Genomic DNA, 19,568 nt, shown 5'->3' with positions numbered 1-19,568 from the left:
AATAGGGCATGCAGGAACTTTGTTATCTGAACAAATAACAGTTACTGTAGAGCAAAACAGAACCTCTAAATTTGAAATTTAAACTTCAAGTAAAAATATACATAGAAATTATATATATATATATATATATATATTTATTTATTTATTACACTTAAATGTTTCTCATTGTAGCAGCTTGTCCCTTTCCTCTAGGGTGATAGAATTCATCTTTGGAGGAAATCTCCACTTGAGTAGGTAGAAGGTAAAAAGGACAAGAGAAAGCATTACAAGAAGGCATATCAGGATGAAAGTGATAACACCAATGGATAACATCATTGAGCCAGGGACAATATGTATTACTTCATTTACTAATTATAACATTGTAAGGCTGACACTACTCAACCCCCTCCCCTGCCAACTTTTTTAGACAAATGAAGAGAACAAGACATAAAAATATGCCCAGGGCCATATTTAACTAGGAAGTGGTATAGAGTCAAGCTTTGAATCCAGATAGTTTGACTCCATGTTCATTCCCTCAACCTGCTAGACATGTCTCATAGGGTTGTCTTTAGAATTAAATAAGATAATATATGTAAGAGGCTTAATATATCTCCTGGCAAAATAAGTATTACTTAAATATTATATAATTTGTATTATAAAGACTGGAGTTCATTTCTTTCCTTCCATCAGAAATTTAATGGGAAACTTAAAAGCCGTATTATAAAAAGCTTAAAGGAAAGAAAAGAACTGTTCAGTAAAAGCCTATCCAACTACCAACAATCTGATCCAGTAATTTTTTATTGTAAATATCACTGATTTCAAGGTGACTCCCCTTTTATACCAGAGCTATAAGTCTAAGAAGTGTGATTTATGTTTCTCCCTAGGTTTGCTCAAGCAATGCTTGCCCACATAGCATGCCATAATAATGTTCCACCCTCTCTGATTTGCATTATGACTCCGTGAATTAAAATCTTGTTATGTAGGTCATTTCTCCTCAGTTGAAAATGATACTGAGTTAATCCATGCCTGATATTGAAAGAATTTTTTGATGCTGTTTGAATGATAAATACCATCTGGAAAAATTTATCTCAGGTCTTTTTTCCTGTTGTTGTTTTTTTAATCTTAAAAGGCAGCAGCTTGTATACTCTATACAAACCTTTTCTGTTTGTTTCTAACCAAATCTTTTCTAGGAAAAGAGTTAATACTATACAATATTTTCAGACTCCATAATGATCCATCCTAAATAAAGATACTCTACAAACTTAATTTGTTTTAGACTGGTCAAAAAGTAATTTATCCTTCCTTATTATATAGTGTATTTCCACATCTTAAATTACAAAGCAACTTTGTTAGGAGAATCTTGTTAAATTGCTAAATTGTTAAATTCTATTGTTTTCATAAGGAGTTTGTCTCATGTTCCCTCTTGAAGCAGTGGTGTGCAGGTAAATGTTTAACAATAAGCCCTCCAGAGAGGAAAATCCTGATTTTTAGTGTTTGCAGATTTCTGTGGTTGGCAGATAAATGCCTTCCCCTAAATTAATTCCTGGAACCTGAGAATAAATTTGTTTATATAGCAAAGGAGAAGTAAAATTGTACATGAAATTACTGTTGGTAATCAGCTGACTTTAAAATAGGGACATTATCCTAGATTATTCAGAGCCCAGTGTAATCGAAGAATCCTTAAAAGTGAAAGAGGGATTGGGTCGTTTATTTTTCTGGAGTTGAGCTGCAGAAGTTGCTTGTATATTTTTGAGATTAGTTGTTTGTCAGTTGCTTCATTTGCTATTATTTTCTCCCATTCAGAAGGCTGTCTTTTCACCTTGCTTATATTTTCCTTTGTTGTGCAGAAGCTTTTAATTTTAATTAGATCCCATTTGTTTATTTTTGCTTTTATTTCCAGAATTCTGGGAGGTGGATCATAGAGGATCCTGCTGTGATTTATGTCTGAGAGTGTTTTGCCTATGTTCTCCTCTAGGAGTTTTATAGTTTCTGATCTTACATTTAGATCTTTAATCCATTTTGAGTTTATTTTTGTGTGCGGTGTTAGAAAGTGATCTAGTTTCATTCTTTTACAAGTGGTTGACCAGTTTTCCCAGCACCACTTGTTAAAGAGATTGTCTTTACTCCATTGTATATTCTTGCCTCCTTTGTCAAAGATAAGGTGTCCATATGTGTGTGGATTTATCACTTCACACCAGTCAGAATGGCTGCGATCCAAAAATCTGCAAGCAATAAATGCTGGAGGGTGTGGAGAAAAGGAACCCTCCTACACTGTTGGTGGGAATGCAAACTAGTACAGCCACTATGGAAAACAGTGTGAGATTCCTTAAAAATTGCAAATAGAACTACCTTATGACCCAGCAATCCCACTTCTGGGCATACACACCGAGGAAACCAGAATTGAAAGAGACACATGTACCCCAATGTTCATCGCAGCACTGTTTATAATAGCCAGGACATGGAAACAACCTAGATGTCCATCAGCAGATGAATGGATAAGAAAGCTGTGGTACATATACACAATGGAGTATTACTCAGCCGTTAAAAGAATTCATTTGAATCAGTTCTGATGAGATGGATGAAACTGGAGCCGATTATACAGAGTGAAGTAAGCCAGAAAGAAAAACACCAATACAGTATACTAACACATATATATGGAATTTAGGAAGATGGCAATGACGACCCTGTATGCAAGACAGGGAAAGAGACACAGATGTGTATAACGGACTTTTGGACTCAGAGGGAGAGGGAGAGGGTGGGATGATTTGGGAGAATGACATTCTAACATGTATACTATCATGTGAATTGAATCGCCAGTCTATGTCTGACGCAGGATGCAGCATGCTTGGGGCTGGTGCATGGGGATGACCGAAGATGTTATGGGGAGGGAGGTGGGAGGGGGTTCATGTTGGGGAATACATGTAAGAATTAAAGATTTTAAAATTTAAAAATAAAAACTAAAAAAAAAAAAAAAAGTGAAAGAGGGAGTCTGAAGAGGAAAGTCAGAGGGAGACGTGACTATGAAAGAATAATAAAAGAAATGCAATGTTGCTGGTTTCAAAGATGGAGAAAGGAGATCATGAGCCAAGGAATGTGGGAAGCTTCAAAGAAGCTGGAAAACCTATGGAAATGAATTCTCTTAGAGCTTCCAAAAAGGAATTCAGTCCAATGAATTCTAACTAATATAACTGTGAGATAGTAATTTGTGTTTTAAGCCATTAAATTCATGGTAATTTGTTATAGGAGCAATGGGAAAACTGATACATCTACTGTGGCAGAGTTAAGGTGCTATCTTGTTTTTTTCAATAGAAGGTTGGAAAAATCCAAGAAGAATTTGCTCTTGAGAGCTGATGTTGAACTCATGCTAGCACGGCACTGAGTGGACTCAAATAGGAAAAGGTTTGTTCATTTTCTCCTTATATTTCATAGTGGAATAATAAACTCAATAAAAAGTGACTAATTGAAAACCTCTTACTATCATTAAGCTGTTTGCTAGTATTTTCTTTTCTTTTTTCTGTTTTGTTTTGTTTTTCCTTAGAGTCTAATGCAGCTGGAAGGTAGGAAATGGGCGTCTAGGGAGGGGAAAGAGAATGGGAGGAGGTGATCACGTTGAACAACTCTTGAGGGTGAAGACAGTACAAATGATGTCCCATTTAGCTGAACAGAATCAAGTCCCCAACATGCTTTTAGATTTTTATACAATATGAAAACTGCTGCTGTTTCATAAAGTTTTTTTTTTTTTCAAATTGTTCACTAGAAACTAAGTAAAAAAATCAGGATTATATATAGAAAAGAGAACAGGGTTTGAATAACATAGAACTTTAGTCACTATTCAGCCAAAAAAACCAAACTCAAGAGATCAAAAACATCACAACGGAAATGAAGAGGGCCTTTGATGGGCCGTACGTAAACTGGACAGAACTGAGGGAAAAAAAATCTGAGCTAGAGGATATATCAATAGGATCCTTGGAAACTGGAAAGCAAAGAGAACAAAGATTAACAAAGGAATATGCAAGTTGTGTGGAACAACTTCACACATACGTATAATGGAAATGGAGAAAAAAAAGAGGAGCAGAAGAAATACTTGAATAATAATGACTGAGAATTTGCCAAAATTAATGTCATAAGCTAGCTCACAGATCCATGAGGACACTGAGAAGGTAAATGCCAAAAAAAACTATCCCTAGGCATATTAATTTTAAACTGCTGAAAGTCAAGGATTAAAAAAAAAAAAATCCTGAAAGAAGCCAGAGGAAAAGCAATTACTTGTAGCGGAACAGAGGTAAGAATTATATTTAGCTTCCCTCAGAAACAATGCAAGCAAGGGGAGTGGAGTGAAATATTTTAAATGTTTTGAGAAGGAAAATGTACCTCCCTAGAATTCTGTGCCCTGCAAAATTGTTCAAAAGTGAAGGAGAAATAATGACTCTCAAACAAAAGGTGATGGAATTCGTTACCAATAGATCTGCCTTGCAAGAAATGTTAAAAGAAGTTCTTTAAGAGGAGAGAAATAATGTAGGTCAGAAACTTGGATTTACTTAAAGGAAAGGGAGTACATGGAAGAAGGAATAAATGAAGGTAAAATAAAAATTTTAATTTTCCTTCATAATTTATCCAACAGCAGTTTGTTCAGATAATACTAACAATGCATTTATATGCTGTGGATTCAATGCAGCAATGTATTTACATGCTTTAGATTCAGTGTCAGTTCAGTTCAGTTCAGTCGCTCAGTCTTGTCCGACTCTTTGTGACCCCATGAACTGCAGCACGCCAGGCCTCCCTGTCCATCACCAACTCCCAGAGTTCACTCAGACTCATGTCCATCGAGTCAGTGATGTCATCCAGCCATCTCATCCTCTGTTGTCCCCTTCTCCTCCTGCCCCCAATCCCTCCCAGCATCAGAGTCTTTTCCAATGAGTCAGCTCTTTGCATGAGGTGGCCAAATCCCCAATCAAAGTCTTGGTAAGTTATTTTTGTGGATATTGGCAAACTGATTCAAAATTTTTTGTGGAGATGCAAAAGAGTCAGAATCACCAACACAATATTGAAGGAGAATAAAGTTGGAAAACTGACAGTACCCGTCTTCAAGGCTTACTAGAAAGCCATAGTAATCAAGATTGTGTCATGCTGGAAAAGAAGACATAGATTAATAAAACAGAATCAAGAATCCAGAAAAAATGGTACAGCTACTTCAGAAAACAGCTTGGGGTGGGGGCTGGGGGCATTTTCTTACATAACTGAACATACTATAGGAGCCAGATATTTCTCTCCTTGATATTTACCCAGAAGAGTTGTAAACTTGTGCTCACAGAAAAACTGTACATGGATATTTATAGCAGCTGTCAAATAATAATTGTCAAAAGTTGAAAGAAGCCAAGATGTCCTTCAGTAGGTAAATGGATTAAACTGTGATACATCTGATAACAATTGAATATTATTCAGCACTAAAAAGATATGAGCTATCAACCCATGAAAAGACATGGAAGAATCTTGAATACATATTACTGAATGAAAAAAGCTGTCCTGAAAAGGCTCCATTACCGTATGAGTCCGACTATATGATACTCTGAAAAAGACAAAGCTGTAGAGACAGTTAAAAGTTCAGCAGTTGCTGGGGGTTGAGGGAAGGATACATAAATGGAATACAAAGGATGTTTAAGGGACTGAAAATACTCTGCTTGGTACCATAATGATGGATATGTGTCATCATACACTTGTCCAGACCCATAGGATAAATAGCAAGGCTGAACCATAATGTAAACTTTGGACTTTGGATGATTGTGATGTGTCAGTTTAGGTTCATCAGTTGTAACAAATGTACCATTTTGGTGGAGGGTGTTGATAATGGGGTTGGGGGTTTATGCATAGGTTTATAGCAAGGGCTATAATGGGAAATCTTTGTATCTTCCCCTCAAGTTTTCTGTGAACCTAGATCTGCTCTAAAAAAATACAATCTTATTAAATTTTTTACTTTAAAAAATAAAATGAAGAGAAGAAAAGAAAGGAAGGTTAAAAAAATCCACTGTTACTTTCAATCAATCTGCAATTCTTTTCCCCTTTGCGTCTCTCGTAACACACGGCCACGGACTATATTTATGATGGTTACCAAAACTTTACAAGTAGATCTACGTCCCCATTTCACACATCTTGATTGTTGCACCAAGGTTTTCTTTGTATCCACGAGAAGAGTGTCTATATCTGTTTTGTTTATCCTTGTATCTCCAGGGCCTGACAGTGTCTGCACTTAATAGACCTGAAAGTATTCGTTGATTGAATATATAGAACATAATGTGATTGCAGAAGCTTTTGATTTATATACATTTTCTGAGTGATAGTGTAACTTAATTTGTAGATGGTAGTTGAATTTTGAATGGATGTTTAGAAGTGGAAACTCAAGTGCTTATATGTTATTAAAATGAAAATAAAATGCAATAGAATGTTTTTTATAAACACCCAAGGGTTTATATATGAAACATCAATAAAATAGCTATTGAAAAACCCTAATTACTGACACTTTACCATGTAGATACCTTATATGATGTTTCTACATGGACGCTACTAATTTGAATCACTCTACAAAAATAATGTATATAGGCATTTTTAGTTTATCATCATAATATGGTGATGTACCCCCTCTTACTAGAATCCCACAGTGCCTAATAGTCATGAATAAATTTATAGACGTGTTTTTCATATTGAAGCAAAATGACTATGAGCATGAAATATCCTCTTCTTTTAGTTTCCTTACTGCAGGCAAATAAAACAAGGACCTAATGGATAGTGAGAATAAATTACTGTATGGAGAAATAAGAACTGTATGCCTATTACTAAGTTTTAGGCACATAAACAAGGAAACAAAAATAGATCATATTGCTGGTCCATACTGGTATAAAATATAATTTTAATTCTAGTTTTAAAGGTGATTTTTAAATAAGTATAATTTTTGAATTCAGCTAAATGTTGCCAGGAGAAGAAAATGAGTTTGGCATTTGCTGGCATATCAATTTGTAAACATGATCACAGATCATAAATTGCAAGAAATACAGTGCTATTTATTTTTTAGATTGCAGTAAGAATTAGTTCACTGGAAAGAAAACAGAAAGACATTTTAGCTAATTTATATTGCTTCTTAAAAGCACAAACCTAATAAAATACTATGTTAGGAAAGAAAAGCTTAGAAAGCAAAGAACATGGAGAAACATTGAATAATCAGACTGCTAGGGATAAAAAGTAAAGCTTAAGGTATTAGGAGGATTAATTTTGCTCTTGCTTTCTGTAATGGATAGGGAGGGGAGAGAAGGGAGCTCTTGTTTAAATGCGCAAGGCTGTTTACATGGGTTACCTCACTTTTTATCCTAACATCAGTCCTTTTGGGCTGCTGTTGTTTTACTAATTTCAATATCAAAAAAATGAAGTTCAAGGAAGCTGGTTGAGTAAGTTGCACTACTGTCTTATAAAAGCAGGCATTTGAATCTAGATCTACATAGCTCCAAAGCTTCCTCTTACCACTATTTTCAGCTATGTTCATCAAGGGGTGCCAATAATTTGAGTCCTGACGCCACAGGCACAATGATCTGGTATTAAGAATCTACAACCTGGTGGGAATGGCTTAAATTTGCCTTCACTGTAGCTTGCTCTTTTCATTGCCTTTGAGTATTTTTATTCCTATATTAACAGATGAAGAAATTGGAGTAGAGAAGTTAAGCAGATTATGGTTACACAGGACGCAAATTGCTGAAATGGGATTTGAAATCAGAAATGGTAACTCCAGAGCATACAAACTTAACTACTGTGCTAAAAGGTCAGGCGTTATGGAGGAGGAAATATAATCCTTTCTCCCTACCACAGCTTTCATTATCTCCTGGTGATTTATGCTGCTTATGGGAAGGTGGCTGAGGATAAGGGGGTGAAGTGGGGAGGGGAGTGTAGAGGGAAGAGAATTCAGATGCATTTCTTTAATTAATTACTTTGGTGTTTGTTTCATGGCTCATACCTGCTTTTGATATATGTTGTAGGAGACAGGAAAACAAAAGGTATATTTGGATAGTGATAAGTAGGAATATAAGGTATAAGGTTTTAGCATGAGGTATGCAAGCTGGTAGTCAGAGATAAGACTAAAATGTGTGTTGAGAACAGATCAAGAGAGGAAGAAAAGATAAGAGTGGATTTTATATGGTGGTTGAAGAGAAACATTTATGATGGATACAATTAGAGATTTGCTTTTGAAAGATTAATCTGGCATAGTTGTACATGTGAATTTGAGAGAGGAGACATTGGAATCAAAGTCCAGCTGAAAAGCTACTTAAAAAATAATTCAGACTACATGAATCTATTAGGGAAAAATTACTTGTTAAAACAGAAAAATCCTCTTATGTTAGTCATCTCAGGCTGCCATAACAAAATACCATACACATAGTGGTTTAAACAAAGGAAATGTATTTTCTTGCAGTTCTGGAAGCTGGAAGACTGAGATTAAGGTGCCTGCAAGGGTTGGTTCATGGTGAGAACACTTCTTGGTAGGTCACCTTCTCTATGTTAAGACAGAGCAGAGGGAGAGAGAGCAAATTCCCTGGTGCCTCTTTATGAGGCCACTAAGAGCATCATGAGGGCTTCCCTCATAGCTCAATGGTAAAGAATTCACCTGCCAACAGGGGACGCAGGTTTGATCCCTGGCTTGAGGAGATTCCTGGAGAAGGAAAAGCAACTCACTGCAGTATTTTTGCCTGGAGAATCCCATGGACAGTGAAGCCTGGCGGGCTACAGTCCATGGGGTCACAAAAGAGTCAGACGTGACTTCGTGACTAAACAACAACCATGCCATCATGAGCCCCACTCCCACGACTTCTTCTAACCCTAATCACCTCCCAAAGGCCCCATATCGAATACTATCATACTGGAGTTTATGGCTTCAACATATACATTTTTGGGGAATATAAACATTTACTCCATTATACCCCACATCTTCATGGCTTAAATGAATAGAGTTTAATGAAGTTTGACATGTTTTCCTTGGTGGGAAGTTTTCAATGTGGGTCATGTTCAAAGTTGAGATTGATCCCTGTGTGAAACATAATAGTTTCTACAGCAAGGAGTGAGTGTAGTTTTTTCGATGCTAGGTCTGAACATATCTCCTATTGATCTAGAGACTTAAGAATTATGAGATGAACTCTGCAGGATTTACCAGGCAAGAGTACTGGAGTAGAGTGCCATTGCCTTCTTCGAACTCTGCCGCCTGCATACTCAATAATATAATATACAATCGTATGCAATACCAGATAATCCCAAAAAACATACCCACTCAGAAAGAAGACAGAGTAGGAACATACATCAGTCTCTGGTCCATTAAAGCTCTGAAATCTCTCCATGTTATGAGAGCCCCCTTCTGTAGGGATAGGGAGTGTCCCTTGATTGGATAATTCTAGTTTCTGGGAGATGTGGCTCAGTCCATTGTTCTCTGTGTTTCTTAGGGCTTTTTTTTTTTTTTTTTTTAAAGAGTACTTTTCAGTATTCCCCTTGGTCTCATCTAAAATAAATACTGGAAAATATACCCTCCCTGGGTACTTAGTAGCTTTTTTTGAATCTGCTTTTTGTCTGAGAAAAGTTAGAGGCCAGGGGTTGTTCTAAGACTCCAAAGGTCTCAGATATTTCTAGTCTAGGCTCATGATTTATCAGACAGAAAAATGCTCTTGTAAGCTTAATAGGCATTTAATCTGATTCCAGTGACTTTTATATGCCTGTCACACACCTGCAGCTCTTTTAAAGACATAGACAGGTTTACTATGTATCTTTTCTTTCTAACCACCTCTTCTTCTCTCTGTTACTCTCGCTCTCATCTCATTATGATCTCTTGGTGTTTCACCTTAATTGGAGTACCTTGGACTTATCAGACTCCTACAGCAGAAACATACCCTTAATTTGTTTACCTTGGGGCATTTTGTCCAGCTGAAAGTATTTACTGGGTGCCAACTCAATTTATGCACAAACCTTAGCTTTGATGTTTGCCAGAGGCTTAGTTTTAATCAGTTTTAATTCGCTGTTTTACTATTTGAGTTTGGGGAGAGTTACCTCTTTCAACTCTACAAATCACTGAATTTCTGTATTCTCTCTAAATCATATATTTCTGTTTCTTACCAGCCAATTCTTCTCACGAGTTTCTCATTTGCCTGTGATATCTCACTGAATGCAGGCAATGCCAACTAGAATGTGTTGCTAAACTTCATTTTCCAATCTTTTCCTTTAGGATTACAGTTTGTTAGGTATATAATCTTCTATATAAGTTATTTCAGGGAACAGGTCTGCCAGATGTTTTGCCATGGCATAGTTTTTGGACAAACATATTTTCAGGCTCTGAAAAGACTTTCCTTTTCACCTATTGCCTGAACCCAGTGCCACATTTGTAGATCAAATTGTCAACATTCACTGGATTATAGAGAAAGCAATTCCAGAAAACAATCTACCTCTGTTTCACTGACTATGCTAAACCCTTTGACTGCGTGGATCATAACAAACTGTGGAAAGCTCTTAAAGAGATGGGAATACCAGACCATCTTACCCATCTCCTGAGAAACCTGGATGCGGGTCAAGAAGCAACAGTTAGAACCCTGTATGGAACAACTGACAGGCTCAGGATTGAGAAAGGAGTACAATAGGGCTGCTGTCATCCTGTTTGTTTAACCTATACACTGAGCCACTCATGAGGAATGCTGGGCTAGATGATTTACAAGCTGCAATCAAGAATGGTGGGAGAAACACCAACAACCTCAGATAGGCGGATGGTACCACTCTAAGGGCAGAAAGTGAAGAGGAACTAAAGCGCCTCTTGATGAGGGTGAAGGAGGAGAGTGAAAGAGTTGGCTTAAAACTAAATATTAAAAAAACACTAAGATCGTGGCAGCATCCAGCCCCATTATTTCCAGACAAAGAGAAGGAGAAAAGGTGGAAGTAGTGACAGTTTCTTCTTCTTGGGCTCTAAAATCACTGCGGATGGTGACTGCAGCCATGCAATCAGAAGACAATTGCTTCTCAACAGGAAAGTGGTGGCAAGCCTAGACAGTGTGTCAAAAACAGACATTACTCTGCCAACAAAGGTCTATATATCCAAGGCAATGGTCTTCCCAGTTGTCATATACAATTGTGATAGCTTTACTGTAAAAAATGTAGAATGCCAAAGAATTGATGCCTTTGAACTGTGGTGCTGGAAAAGACTTCTGAAAGTCCCTTGGACAGCAAGGAGATCAAACCAGTCAATCTTAAGGGAAATCAACCCTGAATATTCACTGGAAGGACAGATGCTGAAGCCAAATCTCCAGTATTTTAGTTGTCTGATGGGAATAGCTGACTCACTGGAAAAGTCCATGATGCTGGGAAAGATTGAGGGCAGAAGAAGAGGGCATCAGAGGTTGAGATGGCTGGATGGCATCACCAATGCAATGGAAATGAACTTGGGAAAACTGAGGGAGAAGATGAGGGACAGGGAGGCCTGGCGTGCTGCAATCTTGGGATCGAAAAGAGTTGGACACGACTGGGCAACTGAACAACAACAATTGTTTTGGCAGCACCTGACTGGATGGTAGTAATTTTTACATTTTTCAGGATAGGCTAGATTATGACGTAGAAACTCCCAAATAACAGTGGCTTACTAAACCAAATTTGTTTTTCTTTCATGCTATATGCTGCTTACTGTGAGTTGGGTAAGAGATTCTGTTCATAGTAGTCACTAAGGAATCAAGGTTAGTGGAAATTTCAACCAAATACTTTCTTCCCAAACCATAGGGTAGCCCACCTATTCTCATTTGTTTGGATGTTTCCCAGTCTTAGCACTGAAAACCCTGCTTCCCATGAACCCAGTCAAACCAGAACAGTGTTTCTGGTATTGTTCTGGTCTTTCGTCTGGAACTCCTGTGTCCTAAGGAATCACTCAGTTCTGAGAAAACTAAGGTAATTGGTCATCTGATACAATCTGATACAATCCTACAACAGTGGGAAGGAAATGTTCTTCTTAAGCCATCAGACCAAAAATGACATCTGCCACTGTTCCTTCCTCTCCTTAGTCAGTGTAAGTTGGATGACATTGTCTCAAATCAAAGTGGGCAGAGAAGAGCAACTGACCATGTGTTTACAAGGCAGAGTCAGAAATATTTAGTGCACAGCGCAAACTACCACAGGAAGAAGACAAAGCAGTTGAATAAACAGCTGGTTAGATCATAACATATAAAAGAAATTGTGGCAGCTTAAGATATTAAAACATATGAAAAGTTATACAAATAAAATCAATATAAATATGATAAAAGCTGGTATTTAAAAGGGAACCTAGAACATAAATTAGATCCTAAAGATAACAGATCTGCTTTTGAACTATAAATTTAGCAACAAATACTTTCTTGGTTCTAGTTTGTATGTATACATGTACATGTGATGGTGGATATAATACATGTAGAATTTTAAGCTCAGTTACTCTCTGAGAATTTTGTAGAATATATGAGCAATGAATGCAAATCAGTCACTTGTAAAAATGTCTCTTTCTGAGCTCTGCAAATGTGAGAATGAACTAAGGATTTCCAAATTTGCCAGTTACTAGAGTATAGGTGCAGAATAGTGTCTAATCATTTATTCATCAATCAATTTATTCAGTATTTATCTAGTGACATAAACTGTGGATGTAGGGACAGAAAATGTAAGGATGTAGACATAAAATGCCGCTCTTCTCATTGGAGGAGACAGATAAACAGGATAATTGCTGTGAGGGGAATAAACAGGATGACTAGAGAGAGAGCAAAGAGAGAGGGCACAGAATGGGTGGGAAGTATTTTGATTCTAATAATAGGGAAATTTCTCTGTGAGGAAGTTACATAGTAGGAATAAGCTGCCAAGGGAAGAGCTGGAATAGCTTTATAGCTACAAGTGTTACCAAGTACAAAGACACTGAGGTTGCAGTAGTACAGTAGTAGTGTTAATCACTTGTGTCCGACTCTTTGCTACCCCATGGACTGTAGCCCACCAGGCTCCTCTGTCTATGGAATTCTCCAGGCAAGAATACTGGAGTGGTTGTCATTCCTTTCTGCAGGGGATCTTCCCGACCCAGGAATCGAACCTGGGTCTCCTACATTGCAGGCAGATTCTTTATTGTCTGAACCACCACGGAAGCCCTGAGGCTTTAAAGAGGAACCAAATAAAGCCAACATGGTCAGAGTACAGCCTTGGGAAAATTGATACAAAAAGAAGTGGAAGAAGAGGTAAGAGCCAGGCCAGGGTAAAGAATTTGGACTCTATTCTGATCATAGATTTTTATTCAGTAAGTGATATGATCTGCTTTTTGTTTTACAGAGAATAATCTGATTGCTGTTTGGAGTATGGATGGAAGAAGGCAGGGAAAAAGGCAAGGAGACTAGTTACAAGACACTTTTAACAGTCTTGGTGAGACATAGTGGACTTTGAGTTAAGGGGGTGGCAATGGGTATGGAGGGGCTCACCTGGTGGCTCAGCAGTTAAGAGTCACCTGCCAATGTAGGAGACACAGTTTGATCCCTGATCTGGGAAGATGCCCTGAAGAAGGAAATGGCAACCCACTCCAGTATTCTTGCCTGGGGAATCCCATAGACAGAGGGGCCTCATGGGCTACAGTCCATGGTATCATAAAGATTCAGACACAAACTTAGTGAACAAACAGCAGCAACAACAAAAATGGGTATGGAGAGAAAAGGATAGATTTTAGATACAAGGTGGAGCTAGTAGCAGTGGGATCTGATGATGAATGTGATGGTAAAGAATCTGCCTGCCATATAGGAGACCCGGGTTTAATTCTCGGGTTGGGAAGGTCCACTGGAGAATAGAATGGCTACCACTCCAGTGTTCTCCCCAGGAGAATCCCATGACAGAGGAGCCTGTTGAGCTACACAGTCCATGGGGTTGTAGAGTCAGACACGACTGAGCAGCTAACTCTGACTGACTGACTGAAGAAGGGAAAGAAAGAATAGGATCAAGGATTACTCTTTAGGTTTTGGGCTTTAGCCATCTACTGTGTGGATATACCCTTTACTGATCTATCAGAAACCTAGAAAGAAACAAGATCTGTGGGAAAATCAAGAATTCTGCTTAGACAGACAGTTTGATTTACTTGTTGGATATCCAAGTGGAAATATCAAGTAAGCATTTAGATACATGGTTGTGGAAACCTGGAGAGATATACATAATGACACTTACGAGACATCAACATATTGATGTGTTGTAAGGTAAGGTAGTGGTTAAGGAAATATAGGGAGAGTGTGCAGATTACAAAAGAAAAGAAGTCCTGTGCTGATTTGGAGGCACTCCAACATTTAGAGACTTTGTAGAGAAGACAGAACAGAAAAGGAGACTGAGAAGATCCAGCTGGTAACACAGAGTGTAGTGTACTGAACATGGATGGAGGAGACTGTTTTAAGAAGCAGTGGTTGTGGTGGTAGTGAATTGCGCTATTGCTGCTGAAAAGTTCAATAAAGAAAAAAAAATAACCATCAAATTTGTCAACATGAGAACTGCAACAAGAGCAATCTCTATGGAAAAGGTTGAGGGACGAGTATAAAATGAGGAAATGGAGACAGTGAGTATAGATAAAATCTCCAGGCATAAAGTAATCATATCAAATATAAACAGCAGTAATATAATTAAATTGTAACAATATACTTCAGTAAATAAAAACATTACCAATTCATAATTATATCACTTATCTCTAGATGGAAATTAATTACAGAAGGTGAGAGTGAGTCTAAACCTGAAAAAGGGAGGCCAAAGTCCAGAAATCTACTGTTACTCCAATAGTCTCAGAGGGAGAGTGACAATGAACCTAGAGAGAACTGCTTTCAATCACCACAGAGATGGCTTTGGTGAAGAGCAAGGAGGATTCTTCCTAGTTCACTATTGTCTCAATGAAAATTACCTTCATTAGGTTAAATATTATTTCTCTTTACTTTGATTTCTTGCCTCCCAAACCACCATCTCACTAACAATTCTGTGTCCCAAAGTAACTGATACCAGAGAGAAGGGAAAGAAAAACAAAGAGGAGTTTTGATGGAAGGCAGAATGAATGGAAGGATTCGTTTTGGAGATGAGATGTTTCTGGTTTCCTTTTTTGTTTTTTTTTTTTGTTTTTTCCCTAAGAAGAAAATAAAGAAGATAGTATGCAATCACACAGCAAAGTATGTAGTAACAGACCGAGTGTGGAGCTTGGGTTGCCATAACAGTTACCACATACTGGATGGTTTAGACAACAGAAATTTATTTTCTCACACTTCTGGAGGTCAGAAATCCAAGATCAAGGTGCCAGAAAATTCAGTTTCTGGTAATATGTCTTTCCCTGGCTTGCAGACTGCTTTCTCCCTGTTCCCTTTCATGAACTTTATTTTGTGTGTGTGTGTGCGCGTGCCGAGAAATCTCTGATGTCTTTTCCTGTTCTTATAAGAACACTAGTCTTACCAGATAAGGGTTTTACCCTTATGCTCTCATTTAACCTTCATTACCTAAAAGCCCTATCTTCATATACAGTCACTTTGAGGGTTTGGGCATATGAATTTGAGGAGAACACTATTCAGTTCATAACAAATGGTTTTACTCTTCTTATAAAAGGAGGATGCATTTTCTATTGAGTAGGTAATAATCAATAGAAATTATTGAAAAATATGAAAGGATTGTGTAGCCATATTACAGTTTGACTACATTTCAAAGCAAGACAGCAGCATGGCAGTGGGAATTCATATAAAGGCCAGAGGTTAAATAGATTTGAAAACTGGAATAGTCGACATAAACAAGAATGTCCAAGAGTATGGGGAAGATGTGAGCAGGAGAAAATACTGTTAATGTGGGCTTCTTCAAAATGGTTGGCCATTGCATTTAAACTAATGCTTCCCTAAATTTTTTCATGTCAATGGCAGGAAAATGACAAAGCAATGACAATTTTTGTAGCATTTTGAGACATCTATATGGGTCTTGGTGGAAAAATTTTATATTAGCAATTTTACATTTTAGTAACATATACTTAGGGAGAATAATGAATAGAAATACTACAGAAGATATTACTTTTGAATTTGTTTGCAATTCTAAATAAAATCCTTTAAAATGTCTTAATGAAAAATTTCAGTTTGTTTTCTGAGCATATCATTTTTAATATCAGAATTTTTTCCCTTTTGGAATAGCCATATGCCATTATTGATTAAGACTTTTAAGTGGTGATACATTAAAATTCTTGATAGTCATTATTGATATAATAAGTAAGTATATAATAAAAATTGAAATAGAAGTTTTAGGACATTTGTAGGAACTGAAATCAGTTTCAAAAATGATTTTTAAAAGTTTTTTTTCATTGGCAAATGTAATATTGGACCTTTTCTGAGATAGTAAAGAGATTCAAATCCAGTTAAACTTTTCCAGACCAAGAATTTAAATGCATTTGCATTGTTAGAAGAATCTTCCTGTCGCTAGCTTGGTGGCTGCAGAAAGGACAAATTAACCATGACTTATTTAGGAGGACATTTTGGGATGCAGTCGCCATCTATACCTGCCCACAGTTCTGCCTGACCTCTTCACTCCAGCATCCTGGAGCTTGGGCTGTATTACTTGATTTGCTGAAACACAAACTCCTTCGACAGCTTCCTGGGTCACTTGTGGGGAGTGGGCAGTGACTGAGTGCTGAAACACTTGAGGGTGTCCAAGGGATAGAACACATCCTTGTCCATGCTCATCACTGTGTGACAGAATGGGAGGCACCAAGAGTTACTCATTTTTTGTGGGCAGCACTTGAGTTGCCTCCTGAAGAGCCCCAGAGAAGGCTGCTATCTGCCAGGGGTTACCAAATAGAGTCGTGGTCGATACAGGCCCCACCATGCTTCTTGAAGATTAAATAGAACATCATTTTAGGTAGCTCTAAGTTTTGCAAAGAGACAATTATAATAAAATCAGAAGAAGGATGATGGTTTCAAGGAACTAGGAGAAGTTGTAATGAGGAAAAAGAATAGGTTCATTCTACTCAGAGCTTACACTCTAAAAATTCTGTCCATGTCCCCACCTTTGTGCTTATAATATAAAAAACACAAAATGATATATTTATTCAGACCAGTGGATCATCCAACTCAATCCTTTTTGTATACTAGCACCAAGAAATATTTTATAGGAAAACATAATTCTTTCCAAGCAAGGAATAATACCAAATTTGCTTACTTAAAAAAAAAAAAACCCAACAACTATCTATTATAGATAAGTCATCTGTGTATTTGTGTCAGTCTTCTTGAATATAATGTAATACTCTTCTGGTAGTAGCCAGTATATATTTTAAACAGCTTTATTGAGATATGATTTGCATACTATGCAATTCATCCTTGTAAAGTGTATAATTTCATGATTTTTCATATGTTCACAGAGATGTGCAACTGTTACCACATTCAATTTTAGAACATTTTCTTCACCTCAGGAAATAACTCTGTAACCTTTAGCTATTATCACCCTCCTCCCCCATAACTTTCTTAGCTCTAAGCAACCAGTAATTTACCTTCTGCCTCTAGAGATTGCCTATTCTGGTCTTTCATATGAATGGAATCATATAATATGGAGGCTTTTGTGACTAACTTTTTTCACTTAGCATAATGTTTTTTTTTAAGATTCATCTAAGTTGTACCAAAAGGCTTCTCTGGTGGCTCAGACAGTAAAGAATCTGCCTGCAATACAGGAGTGAAAGTCACTCAGATGTGTCTGACTCTTTGCAACCCCAGGGACTGTAGTCTATGGAATTCTCCAGGTCAGAATACTGGAGTGGATAGCCATCCCCTTCTCCAGGGGATCTTCCCAACCCAGGGATGGAACCTAGGTCTCCCACATAGCAGGGAGATTCTTTACCAGCTGAGCCACTAGGGAAGCCCAAGAATACTGGAGTAGGTTGCCTATCCCTTCACCCATGGATCTTCCTGCCACAGGAATTGAACCAGTGTCTCCTGCATTGTAGCCCGATTCTTTATCAGCTGAGCTACCAGTGAATCCCACAATACAGGAGACCCGAGTTCAATCCTTGGGTTGGGAAGATCCCCTGGAGAAGGGAATGGCAACCCACTCCAAAATTCTTGCCTGGGAAATCTCATGAACAGAAGAACCTGGCAGGGTACAGTCCACACAGTCACAAAGATTTAGAGATGACTGAGCAACTAACACTTTTCAAGCGTACCCCAAAATGTACAAACTACCATACACTTGTGCTCACTTCACATGCTGGCAAGGTTATGCTCAAAATCCTTCAAGCGAGGCTTCAGCAGTACTTAAATGGAGAATTTCAAGATGTATAATCTAGGTTTAGAAAAGGCGGAGGAACCAGAGATCAAATTGTCAACATTCCTTGGAACACAGAGAGAGCAAGGGAGTTCCAGAAAAACTTCTACTTCTGTTTCACTGACTCTGCTAAAGCCTTTGTGTAGATCACAGCAAACTGGGGAAAAATTCTTGAGAAGATGGGAGTACCAGACCACCTCAGAAGACCACCACCCCTCTTCTGAGAACCCTGTATGTGGGTCAAGAAACAACAGTTAGAACTGAACATGGAACGACAGACTGCTTCAAAATTGGAAAAGGAGTCCAACAAGGATGTATATGTCACCCTGCTTGTTTAACTTCTATGCAGAGTACATCACGTGAAATACAAAGCTGGATGACTCACAGGCTGGAATCAAGATTGCTGGGATAAATATTAACAGACTCATATATGCAGGTGATACCACTCTAATGGCAGAAAGTGAAGAGGAGCTAAAGAGCCTCTTGATGAGAGTGAAAGAGGAAAGTGAAAAAGCTGGTGTGAAAATAACATTCAAAACACTAAGATCATGGCATCTTGTCTCATCACTTCATGACAAATAGAAGGGGAAAAAGTGGAAGCAGTGACATATTTTATTTTCTTGGGCTCCAAAATCGCTCAAGATGGTGACTGCAGCCATGAAATGGAAAGACTCTTGCTTCTTGGATGAAAAGCTATGACAAAGCATATTCAAAAGCAGAGATTGCTTTCTAACAAAGGTCCATATATAGTCAAAGCTATGGTTTTTCCAGTAGTCACGTACAGATATGAGAGCTGGACTATACAGAAGACAGAGAGCTGAAGAATCGATGCTTTTGAATTGTGGTTCTGGAGAAGATTCTTGAGCATCACTTGGACCACAAGGAGATCAAACCAGTCAATCCTAAAGGAAATCAACCTTGAATATTTATTGAAAGGATTGTTGCTGAACAATCAGTTTGACCACCTGATTTGACTCATTGGAAAAGACCCTGATGTTGGGAAAGATTGAAAGCAAAAGGAGAAGGGAGTGGCACAGGATGATATGGTTACATATCCTCACTGACTCAATGGACATGAATCTGAGCAAACTCCAGGAGATAGTGGAGGACAGAGGAGCTGGCTTGCTTCAGTCTGTGAGGCTGTAAAGAGTCAGACATGACTTAGCAGCTTGGCAACAACAACAAGCTGTACTATATATCAGTACTTCTTTTTATGGCCAAATAATATTTCATTGCATGCATATACTACATTTTATTTCTGCATTTGTCCACTGGCTGATATTTGGGTTTCCCCCAACATTTCGTCT

The sequence above is a fragment of the Ovis aries genome, chromosome 4, assembly GCF_016772045.2.
Source record: "Ovis aries strain OAR_USU_Benz2616 breed Rambouillet chromosome 4, ARS-UI_Ramb_v3.0, whole genome shotgun sequence".
NCBI lineage: Eukaryota > Metazoa > Chordata > Mammalia > Artiodactyla > Bovidae > Ovis > Ovis aries.
This window is presented reverse-complemented; position numbering follows the sequence as displayed.